General features: G+C 45.7%; 8 non-coding genes across 8 annotated transcripts; all 8 read left to right on the top strand.

Annotated features, from left to right (window-relative positions):
• Positions 1–290: 290 nt before the first annotated feature.
• TRNAN-GUU (transfer RNA asparagine (anticodon GUU)) lies at positions 291–363 on the top strand. The gene has a single exon. It is a non-coding gene; the product is annotated as a tRNA-Asn (tRNA).
• A 1,686-nt stretch (positions 364–2,049) lies between these two features.
• Positions 2,050–2,122, top strand: TRNAN-GUU (transfer RNA asparagine (anticodon GUU)). The gene has a single exon. It is a non-coding gene; the product is annotated as a tRNA-Asn (tRNA).
• Positions 2,123–3,367: 1,245 nt separating this feature from the next.
• TRNAN-GUU (transfer RNA asparagine (anticodon GUU)) lies at positions 3,368–3,440 on the top strand. The gene has a single exon. It is a non-coding gene; the product is annotated as a tRNA-Asn (tRNA).
• A 3,442-nt stretch (positions 3,441–6,882) lies between these two features.
• On the top strand, positions 6,883–6,955 carry TRNAN-GUU (transfer RNA asparagine (anticodon GUU)). The gene has a single exon. It is a non-coding gene; the product is annotated as a tRNA-Asn (tRNA).
• A 1,685-nt stretch (positions 6,956–8,640) lies between these two features.
• Positions 8,641–8,713, top strand: TRNAN-GUU (transfer RNA asparagine (anticodon GUU)). Its single transcript has one exon. It is a non-coding gene; the product is annotated as a tRNA-Asn (tRNA).
• Positions 8,714–12,155: 3,442 nt separating this feature from the next.
• Positions 12,156–12,228, top strand: TRNAN-GUU (transfer RNA asparagine (anticodon GUU)). The gene has a single exon. It is a non-coding gene; the product is annotated as a tRNA-Asn (tRNA).
• Positions 12,229–12,594: 366 nt separating this feature from the next.
• Positions 12,595–12,667, top strand: TRNAN-GUU (transfer RNA asparagine (anticodon GUU)). Its single transcript has one exon. It is a non-coding gene; the product is annotated as a tRNA-Asn (tRNA).
• A 74-nt stretch (positions 12,668–12,741) lies between these two features.
• Positions 12,742–12,814, top strand: TRNAN-GUU (transfer RNA asparagine (anticodon GUU)). Its single transcript has one exon. It is a non-coding gene; the product is annotated as a tRNA-Asn (tRNA).
• Positions 12,815–13,723: the final 909 nt, after the last annotated feature.

Here is a 13,723-nt window from a genome sequence, read left to right on the forward strand (position 1 = left end):
CCGTGGCGCAATGGTTAGCGCGTTCGCCTGTTAACCGAAAGGTTGGTGGTTCGAGCCCATCCGGGAGCGGTGTTGTGAGGTCTCAGATGTGACGTAAAAAGTCAAAGTTTTTCCACAATACCTGACGACCATTTCATTTCTGAGCTTCCGTGGCGCAATGGTTAGCGCGTTCGGCTGTTAACCGAAAGGTTGGTGGTTCGAGCCCATCCGTGAGCGGTGTTGTGAGGTCTCAGATGTGACGTAAAAAGTCAAAGTTTTTCCACAATACCTGACGAACATTTAATTTTTGGGCTTCCGTGGCGCAATGGTTAGCGCGTTCGGCTGTTAACCGAAAGGTTGGTGGTTCGAGCCCACCCGGGAGCGGTGTTGTGAAATCTCACATGTAACGTAAAAATCCAAAGTTTTTCCACAATACCTGACGAACATTTAATCGTTGAGCTTCCGTTGCGCAATGGTTAACGCCGTCGGCTGTTAACCGAAAGGTTGGTGGTTCGAGCCCATCCGGGAGTGGTGTTGTGAGGTCTTAGATGTAACGTGAAATTCAGAGTTTTTTAAAAATAACTGACGAACATTTTATTTTTGGGCTTCCGTGGCGCAATGGTTAGCGCGTTCGGCTGTTAACCGAAAGGTTGGTGGTTCGAGCCCATCCGTGAGCGGTAATGTGAGGTCTTAGATGTAACGTAAAATTCAGAGTTTTTTAAAAATAACTGACGAACATTTAATTTTTGGGCTTCCGTGGCGCAATGGTTAGAGCGTTCAGCTGTTATTCAAAAGGTTTGTGGTTCGAGCCCATCCGGGAGCGGTGTTGTGAAGTCTCAGATGTGACGTAAAAAGTCAAAGTTTTTCCACAATACCTGACGACCATTTCATTTCTGAGCTTCCTTGGCTCCATGGTTAGCGTGTTCGGATGTTAACCTTAAGGTTGGTGGTTCGAGCCCATCCGGGAGCGGTGTTGTGAAGTCTCAGATGTGACGTAAAAAGTCAAAGTTTTTCCACAATACCTGACGACCATTTCATTTCTGAGCTTCCTTGGCTCCATGGTTAGCGTGTTCGGATGTTAACCTTAAGGTTTGTGGTTCGAGCCCATCCGGGAGCGGTGTTGTGAAGTCTCAGATGTGACGTAAAAAGTCAAAGTTTTTCCACATACCTGACGACCATTTAATTTTTGAGCTTCCGTGGCGCAATGGTTAGCGCGTTCGCCTGTTAACCGAAAGGTTGGTGGTTCGAGCCCATCCGTGAGCGGTAATGTGAGGTCTTAGATGTAACGTAAAATTCAGAGTTTTTTAAAAATAACTGACGAACATTTAATTTTTGGGCTTCCGTGGCGCAATGGTTAGAGCGTTCAGCTGTTATTCAAAAGGTTTGTGGTTCGAGCCCATCCGGGAGCGGTGTTGTGAAGTCTCAGATGTGACGTAAAAAGTCAAAGTTTTTCCACAATACCTGACGACCATTTCATTTCTGAGCTTCCTTGGCTCCATGGTTAGCGTGTTCGGATGTTAACCTTAAGGTTGGTGGTTCGAGCCCATCCGGGAGCGGTGTTGTGAAGTCTCAGATGTGACGTAAAAAGTCAAAGTTTTTCCACAATACCTGACGACCATTTCATTTCTGAGCTTCCTTGGCTCCATGGTTAGCGTGTTCGGATGTTAACCTTAAGGTTTGTGGTTCGAGCCCATCCGGGAGCGGTGTTGTGAAGTCTCAGATGTGACGTAAAAAGTCAAAGTTTTTCCACATACCTGACGACCATTTAATTTTTGAGCTTCCGTGGCGCAATGGTTAGCGCGTTCGCCTGTTAACCGAAAGGTTGGTGGTTCGAGCCCATCCGGGAGCGGTGTTGTGAGGTCTCAGATGTGACGTAAAAAGTCAAAGTTTTTCCACAATACCTGACGACCATTTCATTTCTGAGCTTCCGTGGCGCAATGGTTAGCGCGTTCGGCTGTTAACCGAAAGGTTGGTGGTTCGAGCCCATCCGTGAGCGGTGTTGTGAGGTCTCAGATGTGACGTAAAAAGTCAAAGTTTTTCCACAATACCTGACGAACATTTAATTTTTGGGCTTCCGTGGCGCAATGGTTAGCGCGTTCGGCTGTTAACCGAAAGGTTGGTGGTTCGAGCCCACCCGGGAGCGGTGTTGTGAAATCTCACATGTAACGTAAAAATCCAAAGTTTTTCCACAATACCTGACGAACATTTAATCGTTGGGCTTCCGTTGCGCAATGGTTAACGCCGTCGGCTGTTAACCGAAAGGTTGGTGGTTCGAGCCCATCCGGGAGTGGTGTTGTGAGGTCTTAGATGTAACGTGAAATTCAGAGTTTTTTAAAAATAACTGACGAACATTTAATTTTTGGGCTTCCGTGGCGCAATGGTTAGCGCGTTCGGCTGTTAACCGAAAGGTTGGTGGTTCGAGCCCATCCGTGAGCGGTAATGTGAGGTCTTAGATGTAACGTAAAATTCAGAGTTTTTTAAAAATACCTGACGAACATTTAATCTTTGGGCTTCCGTGGCGCAATGGTTAGCGCGTTCGGCTGTTAACCGAAAGGTTGGTGGTTCGAACCCACCCGGGATCGGTGTTGTGAGCTCTCACATGTAACGTAAAAAGCCAAAGTGTTTACACAATAGCCGACGACCATTTAATTTTTGGGCTTCCGTTGCGCAATGGTTAACGCCGTCGGCTGTTAACCGAAAGGTTGGTGGTTCGAGCCCATCCGGGAGCTGTGTTGTGAGGTCTTAGATGTAACGTAAAATTCAGAGTTTTTTAAAAATAACTGACGAACATTTAATTTTTGGGATTCCGTGGCGCAATGGTTAGAGCGTTCAGCTGTTATTCAAAAGGTTTGTGGTTCGAGCCCATCCGGGAGCGGTGTTGTGAAGTCTCAGATGTGACGTAAAAAGTCAAAGTTTTTCCACAATACCTGACGACCATTTCATTTCTGAGCTTCCTTGGCTCCATGGTTAGCGTGTTCGGATGTTAACCTTAAGGTTGGTGGTTCGAGCCCACCCGGAAGCAGTGTTGTGAAGTCTCAAATGTAACGTAAAAAGTCAAAGTTTTTCCACATACCTGACGACCATTTAATTTTTGAGCTTCCGTGGCGCAATGGTTAGCGCGTTCGCCTGTTAACCGAAAGGTTGGTGGTTCGAGCCCATCCGGGAGCGGTGTTGTGAGGTCTCAGATGTGACGTAAAAAGTCAAAGATTTCCACAATACCTGACGACCATTTCATTTCTGAGCTTCCGTGGCGCAATGGTTAGCGCGTTCGGCTGTTAACCGAAAGGTTGGTGGTTCGAGCCCATCCGTGAGCGGTGTTGTGAGGTCTCAGATGTGACGTAAAAAGTCAAAGTTTTTCCACAATACCTGACGAACATTTAATTTTTGGGCTTCCGTGGCGCAATGGTTAGCGCGTTCGGCTGTTAACCGAAAGGTTGGTGGTTCGAGCCCACCCGGGAGCGGTGTTGTGAAATCTCACATGTAACGTAAAAATCCAAAGTTTTTCCACAATACCTGACGAACATTTAATCGTTGGGCTTCCGTTGCGCAATGGTTAACGCCGTCGGCTGTTAACCGAAAGGTTGGTGGTTCGAGCCCATCCGGGAGCGGTGTTGTGAGGTCTTAGATGTAACGTGAAATTCAGAGTTTTTTAAAAATAACTGACGAACATTTAATTTTTGGGCTTCCGTGGCGCAATGGTTAGCGCGTTCGGCTGTTAACCGAAAGGTTGGAGGTTCGAGCCCATCCGGGAGCGGTAATGTGAGGTCTTAGATGTAACGTAAAATTCAGAGTTTTTTAAAATTACCTGACGAACATTTAATCTTTGGGCTTCCGTGGCGCAATGGTTAGCGCGTTCGGCTGTTAACCGAAAGGTTGGTGGTTCGAACCCACCCGGGATCGGTGTTGTGAGCTCTCACATGTAACGTAAAAAGCCAAAGTGTTTCCACAATAGCCGACGACCATTTAATTTTTGGGCTTCCGTTGCGCAATGGTTAACGCCGTCGGCTGTTAACCGAAAGGTTGGTGGTTCGAGCCCATCCGGGAGCTGTGTTGTGAGGTCTTAGATGTAACGTAAAATTCAGAGTTTTTTAATAATAACTGACGAACATTTAATTTTTGGGCTTCCGTGGCGCAATGGTTAGAGCGTTCAGCTGTTATTCAAAAGGTTTGTGGTTCGAGCCCATCCGGGAGCGGTGTTGTGAAGTCTCAGATGTGACGTAAAAAGTCAAAGTTTTTCCACAATACCTGACGAACATTTAATCTTTGGGCTTCCGTTGCACAATGGTTAACGCCGTCGGCTGTTAACCGAAAGGTTGGTGGTTCGAGCCCATCCGGGAGCGGTGTTGTGAGGTCTTAGATATAACGTAAAATTCAGAGTTTTTTAAAAATAACTGACGAACATTTAATTTTTGGTCTTCCGTGGCGCAATGGTTATAGCGTTCAGATGTTATTCAAAAGGTTTGTGGTTCGAGCCCATCCGGGAGCGGTGTTGTGAAGTCTCAGATGTGACGTAAAAAGTCAAAGTTTTTCCACAATACCTGACGAACATTTAATCCTTGGGCTTCCGTTGCGCAATGGTTAACGCCGTCGGCTGTTAACCGAAAGGTTGGTGGTTTGAGCCCATCCGGGAGCGGTGTTGTGAGGTCTTAGATGTAACGTAAAATTCAGAGTTTTTTAAAAATAACTGACGAACATTTAATTTTTGGGCTTCCGTGGCGCAATGGTTAGCGCGTTCGGCTGTTAACCGAAAGGTTGGTGGTTCGAGCCCATCCGGGAGCGGTAATGTGAGGTCTTAGATGTAACGTAAAATTCAGAGTTTTTTAAAAATACCTGACGAACATTTAATCTTTGGGCTTCCGTGGCGCAATGGTTAGCGCGTTCGGCTGTTAACCGAAAGGTTGGTGGTTCGAGCCCACCCGGGATCGGTGTTGTGAGCTCTCACATGTAACGTAAAAAGCCAAAGTGTTTCCACAATAGCCGACGACCATTTAATTTTTGGGCTTCCGTTGCGCAATGGTTAACGCCGTCGGCTGTTAACCGAAAGGTTGGTGGTTCGAGCCCATCCGGGAGCTGTGTTGTGAGGTCTTAGATGTAACGTAAAATTCAGAGTTTTTTAATAATAACTGACGAACATTTAATTTTTGGGCTTCCGTGGCGCAATGGTTAGAGCGTTCAGCTGTTATTCAAAAGGTTTGTGGTTCGAGCCCATCCGGGAGCGGTGTTGTGAAGTCTTAGATGTGACGTAAAAAGTCAAAGTTTTTCCACAATACCTGACGAACATTTAATCTTTGGGCTTCCGTTGCGCAATGGTTAACGCCGTCGGCTGTTAACCGAAAGGTTGGTGGTTCGAGCCCATCCGGGAGCTGTGTTGTGAGGTCTTAGATGTAACGTAAAATTCAGAGTTTTTTAATAATAACTGACGAACATTTAATTTTTGGGCTTCCGTGGCGCAATGGTTAGAGCGTTCAGCTGTTATTCAAAAGGTTTGTGGTTCGAGCCCATCCGGGAGCGGTGTTGTGAAGTCTCAGATGTGACGTAAAAAGTCAAAGTTTTTCCACAATACCTGACGAACATTTAATCTTTGGGCTTCCGTTGCACAATGGTTAACGCCGTCGGCTGTTAACCGAAAGGTTGGTGGTTCGAGCCCATCCGGGAGCGGTGTTGTGAGGTCTTAGATATAACGTAAAATTCAGAGTTTTTTAAAAATAACTGACGAACATTTAATTTTTGGTCTTCCGTGGCGCAATGGTTATAGCGTTCAGATGTTATTCAAAAGGTTTGTGGTTCGAGCCCATCCGGGAGCGGTGTTGTGAAGTCTCAGATGTGACGTAAAAAGTCAAAGTTTTTCCACAATACCTGACGAACATTTAATCCTTGGGCTTCCGTTGCGCAATGGTTAACGCCGTCGGCTGTTAACCGAAAGGTTGGTGGTTTGAGCCCATCCGGGAGCGGTGTTGTGAGGTCTTAGATGTAACGTAAAATTCAGAGTTTTTTAAAAATAACTGACGAACATTTAATTTTTGGGCTTCCGTGGCGCAATGGTTAGCGCGTTCGGCTGTTAACCGAAAGGTTGGTGGTTCGAGCCCATCCGGGAGCGGTAATGTGAGGTCTTAGATGTAACGTAAAATTCAGAGTTTTTTAAAAATACCTGACGAACATTTAATCTTTGGGCTTCCGTGGCGCAATGGTTAGCGCGTTCGGCTGTTAACCGAAAGGTTGGTGGTTCGAGCCCACCCGGGATCGGTGTTGTGAGCTCTCACATGTAACGTAAAAAGCCAAAGTGTTTCCACAATAGCCGACGACCATTTAATTTTTGGGCTTCCGTTGCGCAATGGTTAACGCCGTCGGCTGTTAACCGAAAGGTTGGTGGTTCGAGCCCATCCGGGAGCTGTGTTGTGAGGTCTTAGATGTAACGTAAAATTCAGAGTTTTTTAAAAATAACTGACGAACATTTAATTTTTGGGCTTCCGTGGCGCAATGGTTAGAGCGTTCAGCTGTTATTCAAAAGGTTTGTGGTTCGAGCCAATCCGGGAGCGGTGTTGTGAAGTCTTAGATGTGACGTAAAAAGTCAAAGTTTTTCCACATACCTGACGACCATTTAATTTTTGAGCTTCCGTGGCGCAATGGTTAGCGGGTTCGGCTGTTAACCGAAAGGTTGGTGGTTCGAGCCCATCCGGGAGCGGTGTTGTGAGGTCTCAGATGTGACGTAAAAAGTCAAAGTTTTTCCACAATACCTGACGACCATTTCATTTCTGAGCTTCCGTGGCGCAATGGTTAGCGCGTTCGGCTGTTAACCGAAAGGTTGGTGGTTCGAGCCCATCCGTGAGCGGTGTTGTGAGGTCTCAGATGTGACGTAAAAAGTCAAAGTTTTTCCACAATACCTGACGAACACATAATTTTTGGGCTTCCGTGGCGCAATGGTTAGCGCGTTCGGCTGTTAACCGAAAGGTTGGTGGTTCGAGCCCACCCGGGAGCGGTGTTGTGAAATCTCACATGTAACGTAAAAATCCAAAGTTTTTCCACAATACCTGACCAACATTTAATCGTTGGGCTTCCGTTGCGCAATGGTTAACGCCGTCGGCTGTTAACCGAAAGGTTGGTGGTTCGAGCCCATCCGGGAGCGGTGTTGTGAGGTCTTAGATGTAACGTAAAATTCAGAGTTTTTTAAAAATAACTGACGAACATTTAATTTTTGGGCTTCCGTGGCGCAATGGTTAGCGCGTTCGGCTGTTAACCGAAAGGTTGGAGGTTCGAGCCCATCCGGGAGCGGTAATGTGAGGTCTTAGATGTAACGTAAAATTCAGAGTTTTTTAAAAATACCTGACGAACATTTAATCTTTGGGCTTCCGTGGCGCAATGGTTAGCGCGTTCGGCTGTTAACCGAAAGGTTGGTGGTTCGAACCCACCCGGGATCGGTGTTGTGAGCCCTCACATGTAACGTAAAAAGCCAAAGTGATTCCACAATAGCCGACGACCATTTAATTTTTGGGCTTCCGTTGCGCAATGGTTAACGCCGTCGGCTGTTAACCGAAAGGTTGGTGGTTCGAGCCCATCCGGGAGCTGTGTTGTGAGGTCTTAGATGTAACGTAAAATTCAGAGTTTTTTAATAATAACTGACGAACATTTAATTTTTGGGCTTCCGTGGCGCAATGGTTAGAGCGTTCAGCTGTTATTCAAAAGGTTTGTGGTTCGAGCCCATCCGGGAGCGGTGTTGTGAAGTCTCAGATGTGACGTAAAAAGTCAAAGTTTTTCCACAATACCTGACGAACATTTAATCTTTGGGCTTCCGTTGCACAATGGTTAACGCCGTCGGCTGTTAACCGAAAGGTTGGTGGTTCGAGCCCATCCGGGAGCGGTGTTGTGAGGTCTTAGATATAACGTAAAATTCAGAGTTTTTTAAAAATAACTGACGAACATTTAATTTTTGGTCTTCCGTGGCGCAATGGTTATAGCGTTCAGATGTTATTCAAAAGGTTTGTGGTTCGAGCCCATCCGGGAGCGGTGTTGTGAAGTCTCAGATGTGACGTAAAAAGTCAAAGTTTTTCCACAATACCTGACGAACATTTAATCTTTGGGCTTCCGTTGCGCAATGGTTAACGCCGTCGGCTGTTAACCGAAAGGTTGGTGGTTTGAGCCCATCCGGGAGCGGTGTTGTGAGGTCTTAGATGTAACGTAAAATTCAGAGTTTTTTAAAAATAACTGACGAACATTTAATTTTTGGGCTTCCGTGGCGCAATGGTTAGAGCGTTCAGCTGTTATTCAAAAGGTTTGTGGTTCGAGCCAATCCGGGAGCGGTGTTGTGAAGTCTTAGATGTGACGTAAAAAGTCAAAGTTTTTCCACAATACCTGACGAACATTTAATCTTTGGGCTTCCGTTGCACAATGGTTAACGCCGTCGGCTGTTAACCGAAAGGTTGGTGGTTCGAGCCCATCCGGGAGCGGTGTTGTGTGGTCTTAGATGTAACGTAAAATTCAGAGTTTTTTAAAAATAACTGACGAACATTTAATTTTTGGTCTTCCGTGGCGCAATGGTTATAGCGTTCAGATGTTATTCAAAAGGTTTGTGGTTCGAGCCCATCCGGGAGCGGTGTTGTGAAGTCTCAGATGTGACGTAAAAAGTCAAAGTTTTTCCACAATACCTGACGAACATTTAATCTTTGGGCTTCCGTGGCGCAATGGTTAGCGCGTTCGGCTGTTAACCGAAAGGTTGGTGGTTCGAGCCCACCCGGGAGCGGTGTTGTGAGATCTCACATGTAACGTAAAAATCCAAAGTTTTTCCACAATACCTGACGAACATTTAATCTTTGGGCTTCCGTTGCGCAATGGTTAACGCCGTCGGCTGTTAACCGAAAGGTTGGTGGTTCGAGCCCATCCGGGAGCGGTGTTGTGAGGTCTTAGATGTAACGTAAAATTCAGAGTTTTTTAAAAATAACTGACGAATATTAAATTTTTGGGCTTCCGTGGCGCAATGTTTAGAGCGTTCAGCTGTTATTCAAAAGGTTTGTGGTTCGAGCCCATCCGGGAGCGGTAATGTGAGGTCTTAGATGTAACGTAAAATTCAGAGTTTTTTAAAAATTCCTTACGAACATTTAATCTTTGGGCTTCCGTGGCGCAATGGTTATAGCGTTCAGATGTTATTCAAAAGGTTTGTGGTTCGAGCCCATCCGGGAGCGGTGTTGTGAAGTCTCAGATGTGACGTAAAAAGTCAAAGTTTTTCCACAATACCTGACGAACATTTAATCTTTGGGCTTCCGTTGCGCAATGGTTAACGCCGTCGGCTGTTAACCGAAAGGTTGGTGGTTCGAGCCCATCCGGGAGCGGTAATGTGAGGTCTTAGATGTAACGTAAAATTCAGAGTTTTTTAAAAATACCTGACGAACATTTAATCTTTGGGCTTCCGTGGCGCAATGGTTAGCGCGTTCGGCTGTTAACCGAAAGGTTGGTGGTTCGAGCCCACCCGGGATCGGTGTTGTGAGCTCTCACATGTAACGTAAAAAGCCAAAGTGTTTCCACAATAGCCGACGACCATTTAATTTTTGGGCTTCCGTTGCGCAATGGTTAACGCCGTCGGCTGTTAACCGAAAGGTTGGTGGTTCGAGCCCATCTGGGAGCTGTGTTGTGAGGTCTTAGATGTAACGTAAAATTCAGAGTTTTTTAAAAATAACTGACGAACATTTAATTTTTGGGCTTCCGTGGCGCAATGGTTAGAGCGTTCAGCTGTTATTCAAAAGGTTTGTGGTTCGAGCCAATCCGGGAGCGGTGTTGTGAAGTCTCAGATGTGACGTAAAAAGTCAAAGTTTTTCCACAATACCTGACGAACATTTAATCTTTGGGCTTCCGTTTTACAATGGTTAACGCCGTCGGCTGTTAACCGAAAGGTTGGTGGTTCGAGCCCATCCGGGAGCGGTGTTGTGAGGTCTTAGATATAACGTAAAATTCAGAGTTTTTTAAAAATAACTGACGAACATTTAATTTTTGGTCTTCCGTGGCGCAATGGTTATAGCTTTCAGATGTTATTCAAAAGGTTTGTGGTTCGAGCCCATCCGGGAGCGGTGTTGTGAAGTCTCAGATGTGACGTAAAAAGTCAAAGTTTTTCCACAATACCTGACGAACATTTAATCTTTGGGCTTCCGTTGCGCAATGGTTAACGCCGTCGGCTGTTAACCGAAAGGTTGGTGGTTTGAGCCCATCCGGGAGCGGTGTTGTGAGGTCTTAGATGTAACGTAAAATTCAGAGTTTTTTAAAAATAACTGACGAACATTTAATTTTTGGGCTTCCGTGGCGCAATGGTTAGAGCGTTCAGCTGTTATTCAAAAGGTTTGTGGTTCGAGCCAATCCGGGAGCGGTGTTGTGAAGTCTCAGATGTGACGTAAAAAGTCAAAGTTTTTCCACAATACCTGACGAACACTTAATCTTTGGGCTTCCGTTGCACAATGGTTAACGCCGTCGGCTGTTAACCGAAATGTTGGTGGTTCGAGCCCATCCGGGAGCGGTGTTGTGAGGTCTTAGATATAACGTAAAATTCAGAGTTTTTTAAAAATAACTGACGAACATTTAATTTTTGGTCTTCCGTGGCGCAATGGTTATAGCGTTCAGATGTTATTCAAAAGGTTTGTGGTTCGAGCCCATCCGGGAGCGGTGTTGTGAAGTCTCAGATGTGACGTAAAAAGTCAAAGATTTCCACAATACCTGACGAACATTTAATCTTTGGGCTTCCGTTGCGCAATGGTTAACGCCGTCGGCTGTTAACCGAAAGGTTGGTGGTTTGAGCCCATCCGGGAGCGGTGTCGTGAGGTCTTAGATGTAACGTAAAATTCAGAGTTTTTTAAAAATAACTGACGAACATTTAATTTTTGGGCTTCCGTGGCGCAATGGTTAGAGCGTTCAGCTGTTATTCAAAAGGTTTGTGGTTCGAGCCAATCCGGGAGCGGTGTTGTGAAGTCTTAGATGTGACGTAAAAAGTCAAAGTTTTTCCACAATACCTGACGAACATTTAATCTTTGGGCTTCCGTTGCACAATGGTTAACGCCGTCGGCTGTTAACCGAAAGGTTGGTGGTTCGAGCCCATCCGGGAGCGGTGTTGTGAAGTCTCAGATGTAACGTAAAAATCCAAAGTTTTTCCACAATACCTGACGAACATTTAATCTTTGGGCTTCCGTTGCGCAATGGTTAACGCCGTCGGCTGTTAACCGAAAGGTTGGTGGTTTGAGCCCATCCGGGAGCGGTGTTGTGAGGTCTTAGATGTAGCGTAAAATTCAGAGTTTTTTAAAAATAACTGACGAATATTAAATTTTTGGGCTTCCGTGGCGCAATGTTTAGAGCGTTCAGCTGTTATTCAAAAGGTTTGTGGTTCGAGCCCATCCGGGAGCGGTAATGTGAGGTCTTAGATGTAACGTAAAATTCAGAGTTTTTTAAAAATTCCTTACGAACATTTAATCTTTGGGCTTCCGTGGCGCAATGGTTATAGCGTTCAGATGTTATTCAAAAGGTTTGTGGTTCGAGCCCATCCGGGAGCGGTGTTGTGAAGTCTCAGATGTGACGTAAAAAGTCAAAGTTTTTCCACAATACCTGACGAACATTTAATCCTTGGGCTTCCGTTGCGCAATGGTTAACGCCGTCGGCTGTTAACCGAAAGGTTGGTGGTTCGAGCCCATCCGGGAGCGGTAATGTGAGGTCTTAGATGTAACGTAAAATTCAGAGTTTTTTAAAAATACCTGACGAACATTTAATCTTTGGGCTTCCGTGGCGCAATGGTTAGCGCGTTCGGCTGTTAACCGAAAGGTTGGTGGTTCGAGCCCACCCGGGATCGGTGTTGTGAGCTCTCACATGTAACGTAAAAAGCCAAAGTGTTTCCACAATAGCCGACGACCATTTAATTTTTGGGCTTCCGTTGCGCAATGGTTAACGCCGTCGGCTGTTAACCGAAAGGTTGGTGGTTCGAGCCCATCTGGGAGCTGTGTTGTGAGGTCTTAGATGTAACGTAAAATTCAGAGTTTTTTAAAAATAACTGACGAACATTTAATTTTTGGGCTTCCGTGGCGCAATGGTTAGAGCGTTCAGCTGTTATTCAAAAGGTTTGTGGTTCGAGCCAATCCGGGAGCGGTGTTGTGAAGTCTCAGATGTGACGTAAAAAGTCAAAGTTTTTCCACAATACCTGACGAACATTTAATCTTTGGGCTTCCGTGGCGCAATGGTTAGCGCGTTCGGCTGTTAACCGAAAGGTTGGTGGTTCGAGCCCACCCGGGAGCGGTGTTGTGAGATCTCACATGTAACGTAAAAATCCAAAGTTTTTCCACAATACCTGACGAACATTTAATCTTTGGGCTTCCGTTGCGCAATGGTTAACGCCGTCGGCTGTTAACCGAAAGGTTGGTGGTTTGAGCCCATCCGGGAGCGATGTTGTGAGGTCTTAGATGTAACGTAAAATTCAGAGTTTTTTAAAAATAACTGACGAATATTAAATTTTTGGGCTTCCGTGGCGCAATGTTTAGAGCGTTCAGCTGTTATTCAAAAGGTTTGTGGTTCGAGCCCATCCGGGAATGGTAATGTGAGGTCTTAGATGTAACGTAAAATTCAGAGTTTTTTAAAAATTCCTGACGAACATTTAATCTTTGGGCTTCCGTGGCGCAATGGTTAGCGCGTTCGGCTGTTAACCGAAAGGCTGGTGGTTCGATCCCACCCGGGAGCGGTGTTGTGAGCTCTCACATGTAACGTAAAAAGCCAAAGTGTTTCCACAATAGCCGACGACCATTTAATTTTTGGGCTTCCGTGGCGCAATGGTTAGCGCGTTCGGCTGTTAACCGAAAGGTTGGTGGTTCGAGCCCACCCGGGAGCGGTGTTGTGAGCTCTCACATGTAACGTAAAAAGCCAAAGTGTTTCCACAATAGCCGACGACCATTTAATTTTTGGGCTTCCGTGGCGCAATGGTTAGCGCGTTCGGCTGTTAACCGAAAGGTTTGTGGTTCGAGCCCATCCGGGAGCTGTGTTGTGAGGTCTTAGATGTAACGTAAAATTCAGAGTTTTTTAAAAATAACTGACGAACATTTAATCTTTGGGCTTCCGTGGCGCAATGGTTAGAGCGTTCAGCTGTTATTCAAAAGGTTTGTGGTTCGAGCCCATCCGGTAGCGGTGTTGTGAAGTGTCAGATGTGACGTAAAAAGTCAAAGTTTTTCCACAATACCTGACGAACATTTAATCTTTGGGCTTCCGTTGCACAATGGTTAACGCCGTCGGCTGTTAACCGAAAGGTTGGTGGTTCGAGCCCATCCGGGAGCGGTGTTGTGAGGTCTTAGATGTAACGTAAAATTCAGAGTTTTTTAAAAATAACTGACGAACATTTAATTTTTGGTCTTCCGTGGCGCATTGGTTAGAGCGTTCAGATGTTATTCAAAAGGTTTGTGGTTCGATCCCACCCGGGAGCGGTGTTGTGAAGTCTAAGATAAGACGTAAAAAGTCAAAGTTTTTCCACAATACCTGACGAACATTTAATCTTTGGGCTTCCGTGGCGCAATGGTTAGCGCGTTCGGCTGTTAACCGAAAGGTTGGTGGTTCGAGCCCATCCGGGAGCGGTGTTGTGAGGTCTTAGATGTAACGTAAAATTCAGAGTTTTTTAAAAATAACTGACGAACATTTAATCTTTGGGCTTCCGTGGCGCAATGGTTAGAGCGTTCAGCTGTTATTCAAAAGGTTTGTGGTTCGAGCCCATCCGGTAGCGGTGTTGTGAAGTGTCAGATGTGACGTAAAA

This window comes from Phalangium opilio, unplaced genomic scaffold (genome assembly GCF_054372755.1).
Source record: "Phalangium opilio isolate 3A_F unplaced genomic scaffold, DU_Popi_V2 ptg000352l_1, whole genome shotgun sequence".
Classification (NCBI taxonomy): Eukaryota; Metazoa; Arthropoda; class Arachnida; order Opiliones; family Phalangiidae; genus Phalangium; species Phalangium opilio.